General features: G+C 43.2%; 1 protein-coding gene across 2 annotated transcripts in view; it reads right to left on the bottom strand.

Annotated features, from left to right (window-relative positions):
• Positions 1–17,265, bottom strand: part of CALN1 (calneuron 1) — a 176,433-nt gene that overhangs the window by 24,948 nt on the left and 134,220 nt on the right. The window lies entirely within an intron of this gene.

Below are 17,265 nucleotides of genomic sequence, written 5' to 3'. Positions count from 1 at the left end.
TGCTTTGCAGGAGGGGGGGGATTAGCCAAACCATAGATCAATAACAAGTTGTGTTTTCAGCAGGTCCAGTTGTTGGGTCTGGTCCACTAAGTATATTTTCTTTGTTTGCTCCTGGACTGAAAGGGCACTACATTGCTTCAGTTCCTACTCCTGGGGTCTAAGTTTAGTTGTCAGAACGGGGTCACCAAGTTTGAGAACCCCTGAGCTAGAGGGATAGGCAGAAAGAAAACTAGGGCACAGTGGAGTGAATTATCCATGGAGCACTATGTGTTTGCACACACTGTGCCCATCTTCTTTCGTCAGCACAGAGCACAAGGGATGGTAGAAAGATTACATTTTTCAAAAGGCAAGAATGATTAAATATACCATGTGATCAGACCCCCTTAGAACCTAAATCTGCTCCCTTTAAAGTCTTGGGCAGAATCTCATGGAGCCTAATCCCACTCCTCTTCATGTCAAGGCATTGCCTTTGTGTCAAAAGACAGCCTTTCCCCTCTGTCACTTTCCCCATCCTGCTCATTGGAGTTGATGCCCGGGGATGGGATTGGATTGTCAGTACATTCTCTAGGGCTATAAGCAGCCAGAGACCATGAGTGCAAGATTCTGCACTTCATCTTGCAAATATACTTCAAACTGGACTTGGAAAGACCTTTCCTCCCTTCTTTTGGTGGAAGAGGGCATTTGTTAGTGTCAACCAGCCCCATAAGTACTCATGTCCTATTTTCAACCCTCCCCACCCGGCCATCCCATCAGTGGCATAATGTTACTGTAGGCAATACATGGTCCAGGACCAGCTGTGCCGATTCTGTCTGGTCCCTCAATGCATGAACAGAATGACATTCTCCGCCCAGCATGACCTCACACGTGCGGTGCGTGCAGACGATGCCATTTTGCACCCTGACTGAACATGGGGATGATGTAGTGGCATCCCAGGACATTTTTATTTTCTGACTTGTAAGGGAAACCCTCTCAAAATCAGCTGCCTGTGAGCTAAAACCATATGAATGCCTCCTTAAGTCTTAGAGCTAGCATGCAACTCACTGCTGTTATCGTGCACTGGGCCATCGTTTGTGAGAACCCTTGTGCCTCAGAGACTTGCCAGCTATAGTCAAACTTTAATGCAAAAGTTCTTTCCAGGCTCATGAGCTTAAGCAGCCTCAATTAAACTCAGGGCAGCACTTGAGCATATTCCAACTGGGACATTCGCAAACGTGAATAAATCCAAATATGAACCATTCAGTTTTGTGGGATTTCATTCATGAACACACATTGTCCAGATCCTGTCCCTGCACTCTAAGTGCACCTTTCCTTCCAAAACAAGAGTGCTATTTGGGGATTCAGTCCTCTCTCTCCTCCTTGGCAGGTCACAGCTGGAAAGTTTTTAAATTCATCTCCTTAAAATCACTGAACCATGGGGCATTGCTGCAGAAACGCTACCAGCAACATTACACTTTTCTTGCCATTGTAATTATATTACATACAGAAGAAATACCAGATTTTTATTTTTATATATAATGTATGTGTGTCTGTATATATAATATAAAAATGTGTGCTCTGTGCAGAATACCGTCACTTTCATACTGTATACAAGGAGAGAGCAGCTACCTAGCCAATGGGCAGCTGTGTAATGCAAATTGGCACCATCAAAGGCATTTGCCGTCGCAAATGAGATGATGGGCTAAAGTAGATGATCATTCTGCAGGATTAACTGGCCTGCAGGTGTGGATTCTAGTAACTTTGCCATGCCTACTGCCGCACGAAAATGCAACCCTCCCTTGAGGCTGGCAATACTGTAGCTTTCAAATATGCAAACATACTGACATTTAAAAACCAACACCATGTGGTATCCCTTTATTTTGCCTTCTCTGTTTGTTTTCTTTTTCCCAAGCTTTTTGCTACAATTCTCATAACGCTGAAGACTTAAGAAAAACACCAATGATGATGTGGGATCATTTTGTTCCTTTGGTGTAGTCGCACATATTGAATAAAGTTAAGTTGAGCCAAATCTTTGTTACTGATTTGTAGGAGGTTTCTCCTCTAGCTTTGACTCCCCTTAAACTTTTAGTTCTGAGTGAGTGAACACCACTATTCTAGTAGCAATCCTTTCCAACTCTGTGTGTACTCACTGCATTTGCCTTCAGAATGCTCAGTGTCGGAAAGTAATGGAGCTGTTACAATTTTGCACAAGAGCAATGGAAACGTTGCATCTCAAAGAGACACGGGCATCAAGCAAAAGTCTGTTCACAATGCATGACCCTCAGAACAACCTCCCTGGCCCCAGAGTCATCTGGCAATGAGAATGGGAATGATTTGTTTCCACTACTCAGTGCAAGGGCCACAAAGCTCACTTGCACCAGGGCCGCTGTTAGCGGAGACAAACCTCAAAGAAGAGCTGAACTTAGTGGAGCCGAGGCAAGTCTAAATGTCTTTCCTCACGTGGTGGAGTCTCAAAAGGACATGGCTAGATTTGGGGACAGAGTGTGCGCACACAACTTATTAATAATACTTGCCACATGTATTTGTTCTTTTATGAGGCTATGGACATCTATACAGGGCTGTTGCTAGGGATAGGAAATGATGCCTGTTTCTATCCCTAAGAATACATTGGGTTCTGCCTAGAGATGTGCATAGACACCAGTTCCTATCCCTATAGCCTGGGGTAGCCTCCTACCCGTAACAATACAGAGGAACAGGTGGTTATTCCTGTCCATAGCTGGAAGTAGAGGAGCATTCTTATAGGTAGCAAGTCATGGCTGGGGCTGGATGTCCCTGGGTGTTCCCACCTATGGACCCCTCTTCTTACATGTAAGCTATCGCTGGGATAGGAAGAGGGGTCTACGTGCCTGTTCTTGGGTGTAGAGAACGGTCCCTGGCTTCTATCTCCATGTATAGAGGGGGCTAGACAAGTGTAGGCATTTATGCCCAGCGCTAGGCAGCTAGTGGCTAGATAGGTGTAGAGGGCATTTATGCCCAGCGCTAGGCAGCTAGCCATAAGAATATATAGGAACAGACATCCATCCCTGGAAGAAAAAAACTAAATAATCTCTGCTCAAGTTTGCAGAAGCCACACAAATTAGGGGAGTGGGTAAGTAAACTACATCACTGATTCGGAGTGATCCCGATCTCTCGGTAAGCAGGCTGGAAGCAAACGCTGTATAGCTACATTTAAACGTGTACACAAGGACTGCAGGTCAGACATACTTACAGGATGGAGAATGCTATCCTGGGAAGCAGGATTATCAATCATGATAATCAGCTGAATAGGAATTCCCAGTGTGACACTGTGGCCCAAAGAGGTAATGTGATCCTGGGATGCATATATGAGACTCTCGAGTAGCAGTAAAGGGTTATTTTGTACTGCTGTGACGGCTGCTGGAATAGTGTGTCCAGTTTTGGTGCCCACAATTCAAGAAGGAGGTTGATAAATGGGAGAGGATTCAGACAAGAGCCACAAGACTAAGGCATTTTTGTAATCAGTGATTAGCTCCTTGAGTCTAACAAAGAGAAGGTTAAGGGGTGACACGATTACCGTCTATAAGCGTCTCTACATGGGGAACAAATATTCAATTTAGCAAACGAAGAGCCCATTATTAAAGAGCCAATATGATCCCAGGGCTGGAAGTTAAATGCCTTATTTCTGGTCTGCATTTGTCTAGCTTTAACAGTGAGAATAATTGATCATTGGAACAATTTACCAAGGGTCATTGTGGTGGATTCTCCATCACTTGACAATTTTTAAACCAAGCTCTGCTCTAGGAGACATTGTATGGGGTTGTGTTACATAGGAGGCCATGATCATCTGGTCTAATAGGCATCCATACACAGATTCTAATGCCAGAAGGGACTATTTGTAAATACATATGTATAGGTGTCCATCTGTGTGTGTCTATATAGAGAGAGACACTCTGTTCCTAGATATAGAGGTCTGAGATACAAGTATGCATCAGTGTGTGGGTGTATATTTATTAGGCCTGGTCAAAAATTGGGGGAAAATTTCTATGAAAATGTTTTTAGACGTAATGAAAAAGTGACCCTTTCTCTATGGAAAATGGAGGTTTGGTGGAAAAAACCCAAAACCCAATAAAGGGGGGGAAATTGTTTTTGACCTAAAAGTCTTAATTTTTTTTTAAACCAGCTCTAGTGTGTGTGTTGGGGGAGAGGGAACAGTAACATACCGTCTAGAACACTTCTGCCAAAACCTGCATGCCCTTTGCACTGCACTATCAGTTCCATAAGTACAGGTGGTGGTGAATTTTCCACATCCACTGAAGAACAGCTCAAAGATCTCATTCCTTTGAAGAAAAGAAAAACTATTCATTTTTCAAGTCCTCCTTCAATTTTTTAGAATAATTAAGGGACATGCTTTTATTCCTCCGCTGCTAGTGAAAAATGGAGCCTGTACACCAAATACAGAGAAGATTAACATGCTCTCCACTACTCCGGTGCATGGAAATAGTAAGGACTGCCTTTTTGGTGCATTCGGAGTCTTTCGGTCAGTTTGACTCGTTCCTTGAAGTCAGGGCTAATTTATCAGGATTTGAGCCATTTTGACAGATGACCACTACTTAGGAAATGGTCCAGGTTCAGTGATGTCATGATCTAGAATAAAAGCCAGACCTTTTTTCTACCACCAGTGAGAATCTGGCTCTCATCCCTGCATTGTTTTCATAGGTTGGTGGTTGTTTTTTTTTAATCACTCAGCGTAATGGAGCATGATTTCACTGCTGGTAGTTCTAGCAAGATCTCTGCACTAGTCCATTAATTGTAATGCAGAGTAAATTGTTTAATTTATTACTTCCACTAAAACATGGCCCAAGGAATGTGATGTTCCTATGAAGGCATGTGTATTTGGGGGATGGGCCTAAGACTAATCATTACTTTCAACCAGATATTTTCTCCTTCTTTTATTTCATACAATGAACTATTTAGCCAGCTTTTATTTTAGCTGGGTGATCTGGCCAACCCTCAATAGCTACAGTCCAGGAAAACATGTTTTCAGGAACTTTTCATGTACTGTAACTCTAGATTAGCAGGTGTGTGAAGCTATGCTCTTTGATACTAGAGCTGAGCAGAAACCAGATTTTCTATTGCATGCGAAATTCCAAACCGTTTTCTGTTCTGAAATGGAATGAGAGAGAGGAAAACAAAGTTTCCCAGTAAACGGGAAATTCTTCCCGAACTTATTGTTTCAATCAAAATCTTTGACCGAAACAGAAATCTTATATAAAAAAGGTTAAACACCTGACATTTTCTGAAAGAAACCTGTTTTTGGGGACAAAACCTGACATTTGTCCAAAATTGACACGTTTTGATAAAGTTGCGTAATGCTTATTGCAATAATGCCTGTTTTAGAAATAAAAATCAGCCTTTGTTTTTCATTTTTGAAAGGAAAAAGCGGAAAGCTACAAAAAGATAGGAACAGGAATGATTGGATCAGTTGGTCTTACTATAGCTTTTTCCCTTCTCGTGCCTTTGGACTGATTTGGCAGAGTGAAGTTATGATATTTATTTATGCAGCATATCACCAGTAACACCACTGTCACAAGTGAGGGAAGAAATAATTTATGGGTCAGACTAGGGGCCCTCACTAGCAGACATCTGCACCAAATACCACACAATCATGTCCCTAGCCCCAAATTTCTCTAGGTTTGCAGACTGCTTCCTCTCAGTTATTCAGTTTCTTTCTTCTTCTGCAGTGCCTGTACACTTTGGTGGTAGGCATAATCATAAAAACTGTTCAGTGGAGTAAGATTGCTCATAGTATCTTGAACCATCTGATCACATCCCCACTAGTCAAAAATGAGAAAGAAATGGGCTTTGTCACATGTTTCAAAGGTCAGACTTTGGGCCCGATTCTCCATTGACTTATACCAGGGGTCGGCAACGTTTGGCACGCGGCTCGCCAGGGTAAGCACCCTGGCGGGCTGGGCCAGTTTTATTTACCTGCTGACGCGGCAGGTTCGGCCGATCGCGGCCCCCAGTCCCGGGCCAATGGGGGCGGCGGGAAGTGGCACAGGCGAGCGATGTGCTGGCCGCGGCTTCTTGCTGCCCCCATTGGCCCGGGACGGCGAACCGCGGCCAGTGGGGGCAGCGATCGGCCGTACCTGCTGTGTCAGTAGGTAAATAAAACTGGCCCGGCCTGCCAGGATGCTTACCCTGGCGAGCCGCGTGCCAAACGTTGCCGACCCCTGACTTATACTTTCTTTGGACCCTCTCAAAATGGCTGGTACTCCAACGTGCTTGTGTAAATGACTACAAGTTTAAATTCCTCTATGCCTTCCTCTCTGTACCTTTAGCTAGGACATGATATTTCAACTTGCATCTCTATCGAGCCTTAGTTTTAGTCATTCTTCTGAGCAATTTGTGGAGAGAGCGAGACCAAGGCCCAAAACTCAGCAAGGATGAGTGGGTACCTCAGAGATGAAGTACTTAGGCTGAGTCATCCTTCTGTGGCTCACGTGGCATCTTTTAGTTTGCCAGGTAGCCTTTCTGGTGTAAAATTAAGGGCTCATTGGCACATTACTCAAGCTGCATCTCCTTCCGGAACTCTGCCCTTTGTAACAACAGATACCAGGATCTGAACTCACTGCTCAATCTTTTCACACGTACTGCAGAGTCGTAGTGAAATATGCATGGTGCATTACTGTTGGCAATGGCCTAAGTCGAGAGAGGTCGTTCAGTGATATTATGGAGTGGATATACAACAAATTATTAGTAATGGTCAGAATGCTGATCAAGAAAAGTACCCTCCCGTTGCATGTCCTTAATAATCAAATAATTATTACTCCGTGCTTTAGACCATCAAAGCAACACAACTCCATCTCAGGGTGGCTAAGAGTTTTCTTCATATGGGGAAAAACAGGCCAAAAGTGGATTTGTCCAAAGGCTGCAGAATGTGTCAAGGCTAGAATTCTAATTCAGGACTGGCCTGTGCCTGTACTGAGAGACCCATGCCTCAAAATAACACAAAACCCGACCTCTGTCAGAAGGTCAGAACAGTATGTGTTCCCGATTTATATTTTAAAACTAATATTGATGACACGCTAAGGCTCTAATCTTGCCATCCGATCTAAGCAGAATGACCCCCCGTGGGTGCTACAAGTCTGTCCATATGGCCAGCGTGGGGCCTAAAAAGCAAACCCAGGGGAATAAAGCAAAGCCCCTTTGAAAAGGCTGTCCTCTGTACGAGTCACTTCCTCCATAATTACTCTGGCTGATTAGCATAATCAGGTTGAGGCAACGGAAGTGTGAAATTACTTTGCAGTATTAAAATCAATGAGAGGAACACTGTAAAATCTGAAATTATTTCCCACGAGCCTCAGTCTGGAATTCACATGAATTCCCAGGATGACGTTAAAAGGGATGCATAAGGGGCTTGGGCCTCCAGCTTTTTCCAGGCAGGAAGTGCCACAGAATTATATACGTTAAAATTTGGTGACATTTGCAAGATTACCTCCTAGCGGATGGGTCCAACTGGGGGTGGGTGGGAAATTGCCTCTATACTGTTAATGGGGTGTCTCTTTGCGCTCAGATAGTAGGTAGGGGCCTGTGCTCATCTTACCGTAACAGTGGGTCTATAGCTCATTCATTATAGGAAGTGGTCATGGTGTAACAAAGTGTTAGCTGGGCACAGGTTTGTTAGGACATATTCATGGTTAAAATATCATATTTAATCATTCCTATTCTTCTGTTTCCTCTCCTGAAGGTCTCCAACAGAGGCGAATGGTTCTTTGCGGTGATTCTGTAGAATGCTAAACTAAGGGACCTTATCCATTTGCTAATTGCCAAGCTTTCTCACCCACAAGTTTTGGTAGCGGAGGGACAATAACCCAAATAAGCACAATTCAGGAACAGCTTTTCCGAAACTGAAAAGCAGCTCAAAAATCAGTCAGGAGCCAGCAAGGAGCAATGCTCTCATTTCCATAGTAACGGACTCATTACTATGCTGGCTGCTGCTAACATAAGATTGCTGAAAAGAATCAAGCAGACTTGGCTGCAGGAAATGGTACGTAATGGATTCAGAAATATATTTAAAAAAAATTAAATTACATTTTTTAATATATGCCCTGTGCCTGTCTTAACCCTCGGCACATTATCAAGTATTGTGTACAATACACAGCATTCAAAATAAAAACAGGCCCACCCAGTCAACACGCATAGATGATAAAAGCAGAAGAGGCCTCCAGTTACTACTATCCAGCCACTCATAATATTACCCAAATCAGTCAACTTTCCTCTCACTGGGGAAAGCATTATCCTATTAGAATGCCCCAAGAGTCATGAAAACCCAGGAGCTGGTGGACTGATGTATGGTTTAGCCTAATGGCATTTGATAGTACAAGATGCTGCCTCTGTGCTGGGTTAGGGTCGCTTTCAGGAACTGCAGAGAGCAGCTGGATCTTAAACATAAACATCTAAACAGCCATCATCATAGTGTCTTAAAATCCTCCCACAGTCAGGAAGAAGCAATGGCTTGAGGATCTACACTGATGCACAAAGCTCTGATGAAAAGGACTCCCACAATCAATGGGGGAGGGATTTCCAGCTTTCAAAAAATGGGGACAAAATATCCAGTCCATCCCTCTGTGAGAAAATTGACCCTGCTGGAGACGGCACTGAAGCTTGTCAGTGCCACTTGTGTTGAAGGAGAAACTCCATGCGCTGTGAGCATTGACTCAAGCAGTACGATAGTGCCCACATTTGCATTCAGATTGAAGCCTGAAGGCTTCCTTGGAAGCACCTTTTCATTGAAACCTTTGCTCATGTGAGTGGTCCTGATGAATTCAAGAGGGTCATTTGCCTGAATAAGCATTACACAACAGGCAGAAGGGTCACAGAATCAGGCACCCAAATCCAATCCTGAAGCGTGATACAGAAGAACTGGCAGATTACATGGACCGAGACGTAGTCTCCTTTCACATAGTCCTCTTTCACCGCGGAGGCTCAGCACTACATGTGACTTGTCCAGGGACAATAAGACCTTTTCAGAAGGGCCACAGAGGGGGTTGGAACGTGATGGCAAAGCAGCACAGGAAAACAAGATGTTTATACAAATGAGTTCCCAATCTCCAAGTTCGATAGCTCCTGCAAAGTAGGCACAAGAATAGCAAAACAGGAGGAAAAACTGAAATCACTAGAGCTGGCTGGAAACTAGAATTACCTTTCCATGGGGAACTTTGTTTTTCTTGGTTGTGCTGTCCTGCAATGTCAATAGGAAGAAAAAGAAAATTTCCCCGGGAACAAGTATTCCAACATTTTGTTTGGACCTTTTGGAAAAGACATGGATGGGGACGTTCCTTCATGACTATGTTGTTTACCTAAAAGGTGCTACGTAGTTACCACCGATGAGGGGCATTCCTCCCTCGGGATTCAATTAGTACTTTGTGGAGATGGAATTGGGCTAAGCCCCAGTGCTCTGGTGTGTTAGGGTCTGGGTATGGGCCATGTACTGTATACTCTAAATTCACTACTGCTACTTATCATGTCCACACATTACAGAGACAGAATCAACATGGCAGCAGGTTCCTGAGATGAGACCATCAACAATTGAACAACAGTTTTCACTCGAGCTGGACTGGAATAGAACTCCAAAGGCATATTTCAGTGTCGCCATTCCTGTGTAACAATGTTCTTGGCCATTTTAATTTCATCTGCTGTCCAGTGCTGGATCTGGTCACCTGATTCTAAAGCATTATCAGTATATTATCTTGCAGATTTAAGACAAAGCACCCCACTAGGTCAGAGACCTTTATGCCACACTGAATTCTCCAGTTCAAGGCCAGGGCATAACCATTACTGAAGCAGGTTAAAAGAAATAGGCCCCTTGGCATTAAAATTCATACTGTCTTCTCTTTCAATAATGCCGTTATGTCATGTCAAATCAATTAACCTATGAAAACTTAGAGGGGAAATCATTGCTTGCTTCTCCTTCTTTTAAACTAACTAATTAATCCTAAAAAAAGTCCACAATTTAGGATCCATTTGTCATAGATCTGAGTTGTTAATCAGTCTTGTGCAAATCCAACGTGAATGTATATTTAGTTTAGATTCCAGACCCTCAGGAGAAAATTTGCTTCTATACCAAATGGGAATTTCCAACTGTATTTCTAATTAAAACTTGCACCTTCAGATGCTGCAGGCTTCCTCACAGATAGTCTTTTTACATTACAATTTGAGAAATGAATAACATAGTCACTTTGATTTTCCAGACAAATAGATGTTACTTATTTCAAGACTAGCCTGAGCATCATCATTTTTAGATCCTTTCAGCCCCATTATTCACATATAAAGAGAGAAGCCAACAAGATCATTTAATTATTTATGTTACTGCCCGAGCACTCTGCAAATCACCATTTTCCACTAGCTGCGTGCATTGCTTTGAATGCTTATCCAAGCCTTCTCCAAGTGATGCATGCTTAAGTGACCTGAACTTTTTGAGATTTACTTGAACTTATTCTGGATTTAAACTAAAAGTGAGAAGAGAATCGGGACCATGAGCTTGTTCATGCATTTAAGCTCCAGATTCACAATAGATATTATATAAATATAATGGAAGAGACAGAGTGACTCAATACCTCCATCAAAGTCAATGAAGTTTTATTTACACTGGTAGGCCTGACTCTTCTCAAAACTCTATTATCTTTTCAGTTAAAAAAAAAAAAAGAGACCACTATTATTTGAAACAAAGATGCCATAATTTTTTAAAACCATTTACTGTGAAATGGGGTATAGACAACTCCTCAGTTGAACTGAACAACAACAGATCAAGGAGTCTCCTCTCCCCTATATGGATTATTCTAATGTAAGGGAGAGGAAAGTCCAGAAGTTTCAACTTGAATTCCTAGGAAGCACTACTTCTACCATGGGGTTTCTACCCTATAGGAAGGTTCCACGTCTTTACATGTGGATCCCCCATTTGGCCACCCAGCCTCACCAGCTACAACTCATCTAGCGACTGTACTTACAGAAGTTTCCCCCACCAAAGTTGCCTCCAGAATCCAACTGTGACGTTGTGCAGTCTATATGGTTTTATAAAAACTTGATAATAAGTCAATATAATGTAACTGAGCTGGTTTTAGAGAAAATACGGTAATAAGTGAATGTAACGTAACTGGGATATGCTTCATGCAAAAGGTCTCTTGTAAGGTATCATTACAAAGCTTATAATCTACTGAGTATGATCATCTGATTTGTATAAATGTACCACTCTTGTATCTAAAACTAGAAATATAAAATGTAACTTTGAGGGCCTATTGTAATTGTGTAAAGTGTGGACCATTAATGATGGTTTGGAATCTTGATGACTCCCATTGTCTGCAGATGGCTGTATTTACCTGTGAGTCTTCCTGTATATGTGTGTGCTGGCAAGTGAGTAATGAAGTCTTGCAGTGACATGTGATCATGTCACCTGAACTGGAATCCATCTTTAACCTGGTGCTTTTCCAGTGAGGGGGGGTGGAAACCCAGAGAGACAAAGAGTTCCCGCCTTATGCAAAAGATATATAAAGGGGGGGAGAGAAGAGAGAGGGAGGAAGCCATCATGAAGAATCCCCTAGCTACCACCTGAGCTGCAACAAGAGCTGTACCAGGGGAAAGGATTGTGCCCAGGCCTGGAAGATGTCCAGTCTGAGAAAAACTTACTGAAGCATCTCTGAGGGTGAGATTATCTGTATTTAGTTTGATTAGGCATAGATTTGCGCATTTTATTTTATTTTGCTTGGTGACTTACTTTGTTCTGTCTGTTACTACTTTGAACCACTTAAATCCTACTGTCTGTATTTAATAAAATCACTTTCTATTTAGTAATTCACTCAGAGTATGTATTAATACCTGGGGGAGCAAACAACTGTGCATATCTCTCTATCAGTGTTATAGAGGGCGAACAATTTATGAGTTTGCCCTGCATAAACTTTATGCAGGGTAAAACGGATTTATCTGGGTTTAGACCCCATTGGGAGTTGGGCATCTGAGTGCTAAAGACAAGCACGCTACTGTGAGCTGTTTTCAGGTAAACTTGCAGCTTTGGGACAAGTGATTCAGACCCTGGGTCTGTGTCTGGAGCCAGACGGGAGTGTCTGGCTCAGCAAGACAGGGTGCTGGAGTCCTGAGCTGGCAGGGAAAGCAGAAGCAGGGGTAGTCTTTGCACATCGGGAGGCAGCTCCCAAGGGGGTTTCTGTGATCCAACCCGTCACACCAACTTCCTCCAAGATTGTTAAGGTGGGTTGGGGTAAAAGGCCAGGGATACTATCTTACCATAGTGGATGGATAGGGATATATGGGGTCCAATAATTAGCTACTGCCCAGTATACATTTACTGCTATGTATGTAAATTCCATCCTTTCCAGCTGCCCCTTGTTTGTGCCACAAAAATATCACCTTAGGTGAAAGAATGAAGAGAAAATATAGCCGTACGCTCTAATGAAGGCTGTCGAGCACGTTAGAAAAGACAAATGTCTGCTCTGTCCCCAGTATGGACAAGAGAAAAGCCTAGCCCGAAGTGGGGGGGAAACCCACTCAAAGAAAATGGGCAGCTTAGGATGCTACTGTAGTTACCAAATTCAGTGAAGTCCGTACCTTTCCTTCCAAGTGGAGGTAACACCTTCTACAGCAAAAATGAACACGTCATCACCATTTGAGGTGCATGTCTCTCTGGGAAGACCAGGTACAAATACATTTGTAGCTACAGTGTTAGCTATGGGTGATTAGGATCTAGAAGAGCATAATGCAGGATAAAGAGGCCTGTGTCCCACAACAAGATGGTAACATTACCTGTAATTAGATGAGTGTGGTAATTCAAGCTATCTGTGCCCATTATCAATACAAATGTGTTTCCTCTCACCCTCCCTCAACTTTGCCATTAGATAACATTACTATAGAAAAGCACCTGCACACCGTGGGAAAGTAAAGAAAGCATAGTGTGTTGGAGGTGTGGTTTTAATTTATGGGTCTAATAAATATAGACTTTGGCAAGCTTTCCTTGTTTATATAATTCCTTGCCTGAGATTTGCTGTATCTCCTCAACTGCTGGGTGTCGGCCTTGCACAAAGAATGTTCATTAACCTCTGTTTTCTTTCAAAGTGTAAAATCACAAGTGGCCTTGTAAATAACATGTAGTTAATGGATAAAGAAAAATTAAGAAGCATGATGTGGGATAAGTTACAGCTGCAAGCGTTATTTACTAGCATACTTTGGTTACATAAACCAGTCCCTGTATAGATCGGGTGCTGTCCCCAAGCACCAATCATCCAGTGCATGATATGAGGTATTAACCAATAGTATTAAAATGTGGGTTTAAGCAGATTCATGATTACATTCATCGATTGAATGGGCTGGATACCCTGTACCCACCTCTACAGTTGAGTTGATTGGGCTCAACTGTAGCTTGACATAGGCCACTGAAAAAACCTCAGTGACGAGCGTGGAGCTGAACCGATTTCTTGGGTTTCAGAGAACTGGATAAAATGTTGTCCCAGAACTGGCCGACGTGGTCTGGATAAGCTTTTGGAGGGAATCCTAACACTGGGGAGAAAAGGGAGCAAAAGATACTACAGAGACACTAAGTGGCTGATTGGCATTTGTCGTCACCACAGAGGATGTTAAAAAGAAGAAATACTCCCTAGATAATATAAGGCCAAGGTGTCTGCACTGGCACAAGATGAAATATTAAGGAGCAGTTTGTCCGTCTTGCGTTCTTTCTGAAGTCTCGTCCCTAGTGACTAACGCGGCTGATCTGCCAACACGCACCTGCAGTCGCTCACTAAAATCAGCAGAAGAATGAAAGGCAGCAGATGTTCTTTTAAAAGGTGCTAGGGTGTTCCTGTGATTTACAGACCAGCATGCGTTGTTTTAGTACCAGGAAAATTGGTTGTCGCTATAAAATAGTGGTCAGCTAGTGGTTTACAGAAGCTGTGCTAGTTTGAAACAATTACTCTACTAAAATTCTTTGCACGTATCAGCAAAACCACAGCTGGAGGAGAAGCAGCTGACAATGTATTTGGAGCTTCAAAAAGTCTCTTGTGAGAACTGCTCAGTTGCCTCTCACCTCACTCCATGACATTAATTCAATAGTCTAAGGGGGCTCACTCACCACTCCGGCTCCTCTTGGTGGCTGATAAGGGAATTAGCTCTGGTAGCCAGTGCGCCCTCTTCTGGTGGTGTCTCACCACCATCACTTCTCCTGGACCCACGTCCCCCCAAGGACCACAGTGTCCTCTTCAGTGACACAGCCCTCTGGCCATGCCATGCTCTGTGGTCCCACCTTCTAGGGGACAGCTCTGCAACCCCCGTCCAGCCACTTCTCTCAATGGTGACTGCAGTCTACTGTCTAACCACTCTCCCTGCTGCAAGCGGTGGCAGGGAGGGAACCTGAAGAAGGCCGCTGCTTGCCGCCCTTCTGACTGCTCCGTAGATTTCCCTGGGCCACTTCCCCACAGCCCTCTTTGCCCTTGCCTGCCGATCTCTGCAGCCTCCCAGGAGCTGCCTTTAGCTCCCCAGGTCTCTGTCAGAAGCACTGCTCTGTCCAGCGTACTAGCTGCCTTCAGTCTGCAAAGCAGCCAATTCGCCTCCGTCATCAAGTTCCAGGGAGTGACTGAAACTGCTCTGCCCTACAGCTCTTTATATAAGGGGCCTACTGGGCCCTGATTGGCTGCTCCCCTCAGCCCTTCTTTGATTGGCTGCCTCCTGTGCAGCCTGCCTAGGGCTCAAAGAGCCCAGTATGGGGCAGGCCTCGTCTTATCACTAAGGGGTTAATATTGTTTTCTATTAGCCAGTTCCTACTTGTAAGAATACAGTGCCAAGTTAAAAACTGACACAGATCAACAGTAGGATGCCCCAAGAATTTGTTCCTGGACCATTGCTGTGTAGGATATTTATGAATGACTGGAAAAGGGAATAGTCACCTCCCTTAAAAATTGTTTGGTCAAGTCCCTTATTAAGAACCTATAGATAATGGTAAGAGAGGATAGGTCCCTCTGACATTCCTCAGATTAAGTAAATGGCAAATGAAATTCATTGTGTTCTCCCATCTTGAAAATGCAAGGTGATGGATTTTAGAGACCCAGGCACACAGAGTGGTTACTGTTTAAAAAACAAAAACAAAAAACAACTCTTTGAGTGGTTACTAATTAACTTCCAATTCTTTGTCCATAGTGACAGGGTAGCTCACTATATAAACAAACATTTTTATTCAATGGCAGCAAAGATTCATCACACTGTAAAATTACCAATCATAACATTAGACAGATGTTTTTGTTGCTTTTATAAACTAGAGTCCAGTTTAAAATGAGATCTCTAGTACATATGCTTTATTCATATTTTCATCTATAAATGAGGTATGAGTGTTCTATAATGGGATGGTGCAAGTGTGCAAATGGCTACAAGTGAATTACACACTTAGTAAATCAAGTTCTCTGGGAACACTGACTTCAGTTTTCTCTGGTAGCCTTTTAAGGGATACAGAGTTGGGCAATAAGAATGATTAGAGACACGGGAGACTTCAGTATGAGGAAAAAAGGGGACCGAAGAGCACCTGATTTATCTTTAATTTTGTACATGTCTGAGGATATCTTCCATATGCCTGTTCTCTTATCATATTCTCCTTCTCATAAAGAAAAAGGGATATTCAATAAAATCAAGAGGCACAAAATGTCAAACTGAGGAAAACTCTACACGCAATATCATTGCCTCAGTGGGACTGTATCTAGTGGCACTGAGTTCCACAGGTTAAAGAGCTTAGAAAGATTCAAACAATAGATAAGTATATGGATAATGAATGGTGAGCTTATGCCAGGAAGCATGAACTGTTTTCTCCTAAGTAGCTGGTTGTTCGTATTAAGTGATGGGATAGGGAAAAAAATGTATTGCGTGACATGCTTCACCATTATCTAACTCTGCAATGTAACCATAAGGTAAGTACTTAGTGGGCCTTGGAGATACATATGTGACACAGGCTCCATCTAGCAAAGTAGTCAGGTCTTGCTCACTGTTCTTTACAAGCAACTCGTAACAAACTCACTACACCTAATACCTACTGAAAGCAGTATCAATACTATGAAAGCTTGCAACTTACACACATCTTGCAATGATTAACCAATTCTCAAATATTATGCCCTTATTTAAGGTCTTGGAGTAAAAGTTAGTTACATTATTCCTTATAGTCAGCAGGGTAGGGCGACCAGACAGCAAGTGTGAAAAATTGGGACGAGGGTGAGGGGGTAATAGGAGCCTATACAAGAAAAAGACCCCAAAATCGGGACTGTCCCTATAAAATTGGGACATCTGGTCACCCTAGCGGGGAATCATATGTCTCAGTAATAGCTCATTCAAGCGGGAGGGAGCTGTCACCCCTCCCTGGCTAGCTGGCTATGTAATGTATTGATCAATTGTAATTTGTCTTTGTGTACTGTTGTACCAATCCAGAAAAGTCAATGGAAAACCAAACTCTTGAAAGTGAAAAGGAATAAGAGGACCGTGAGGGGATCACACCATCTGGGAATAAAGACAAAAGACTGATTCAGTATATCACAGGGTGGAGGAGGACACTTTAGATCCATTCACTGAGGAGGGAGTGCTTCATGAAAGCATCTTGGGGCTAGCAAATGTGCAAAAGGCTGACCTTGGGCATGAGAATCTGTTCTGTTACCTTTCCTAGCTAACTATTAATACATGTAGGCCCTAGTTCACGTTACAGGGCTCCATGCAAAACAAAATCATCAGTTTATTTCTGTGATGGACATTTGATTTCTTTCTTACATAAAAAAGCTCAAGTGTCCTTTTGTATTACCATCACAGAACTCGAGTGCTGTATATGGTACAGGCCTGGTGGGTTAAGGTAAAACTGGTAACCTGGGCACACTGTTCTTTTGCAAGCAGAGGACCTGGGATTTCGGTGGGTATGCAGAACTCAGGTGCTGGACACCATAGGAGGACACTTAGAGGCACCCCAGCCCAAATCCCGTCAATTGTCAACCTGCAGGGCAAAGGCAGGGCTGGTGTAGCCCAGAGGCCGAAAGGCTGGTTGTACTAGGGAGCGCTGGCAAGGCTCCCTCACATTGGAAGCAGGTGACAACAAGATAACTCCCAGGCCTGGGTGACCCAAAAAGCATCAGAATACGTCATAGGAAAGATTCTACAATGCATTTTAATTTTAGCAAGAGGAAGGTCTTGTGGTTTTGGCCCAGGCCTGGGAGACCTGGGTGAAATCCTGGAACTTTGCCCAGATTTTCACCTGGCATTTTATTTGCTCTGCCACAGAAGTGACCTTAGGCA

Source organism: Trachemys scripta, chromosome 18 (genome assembly GCF_013100865.1).
Source record: "Trachemys scripta elegans isolate TJP31775 chromosome 18, CAS_Tse_1.0, whole genome shotgun sequence".
NCBI lineage: Eukaryota > Metazoa > Chordata > Testudines > Emydidae > Trachemys > Trachemys scripta.
This window is presented reverse-complemented; position numbering and strand designations above follow the sequence as displayed.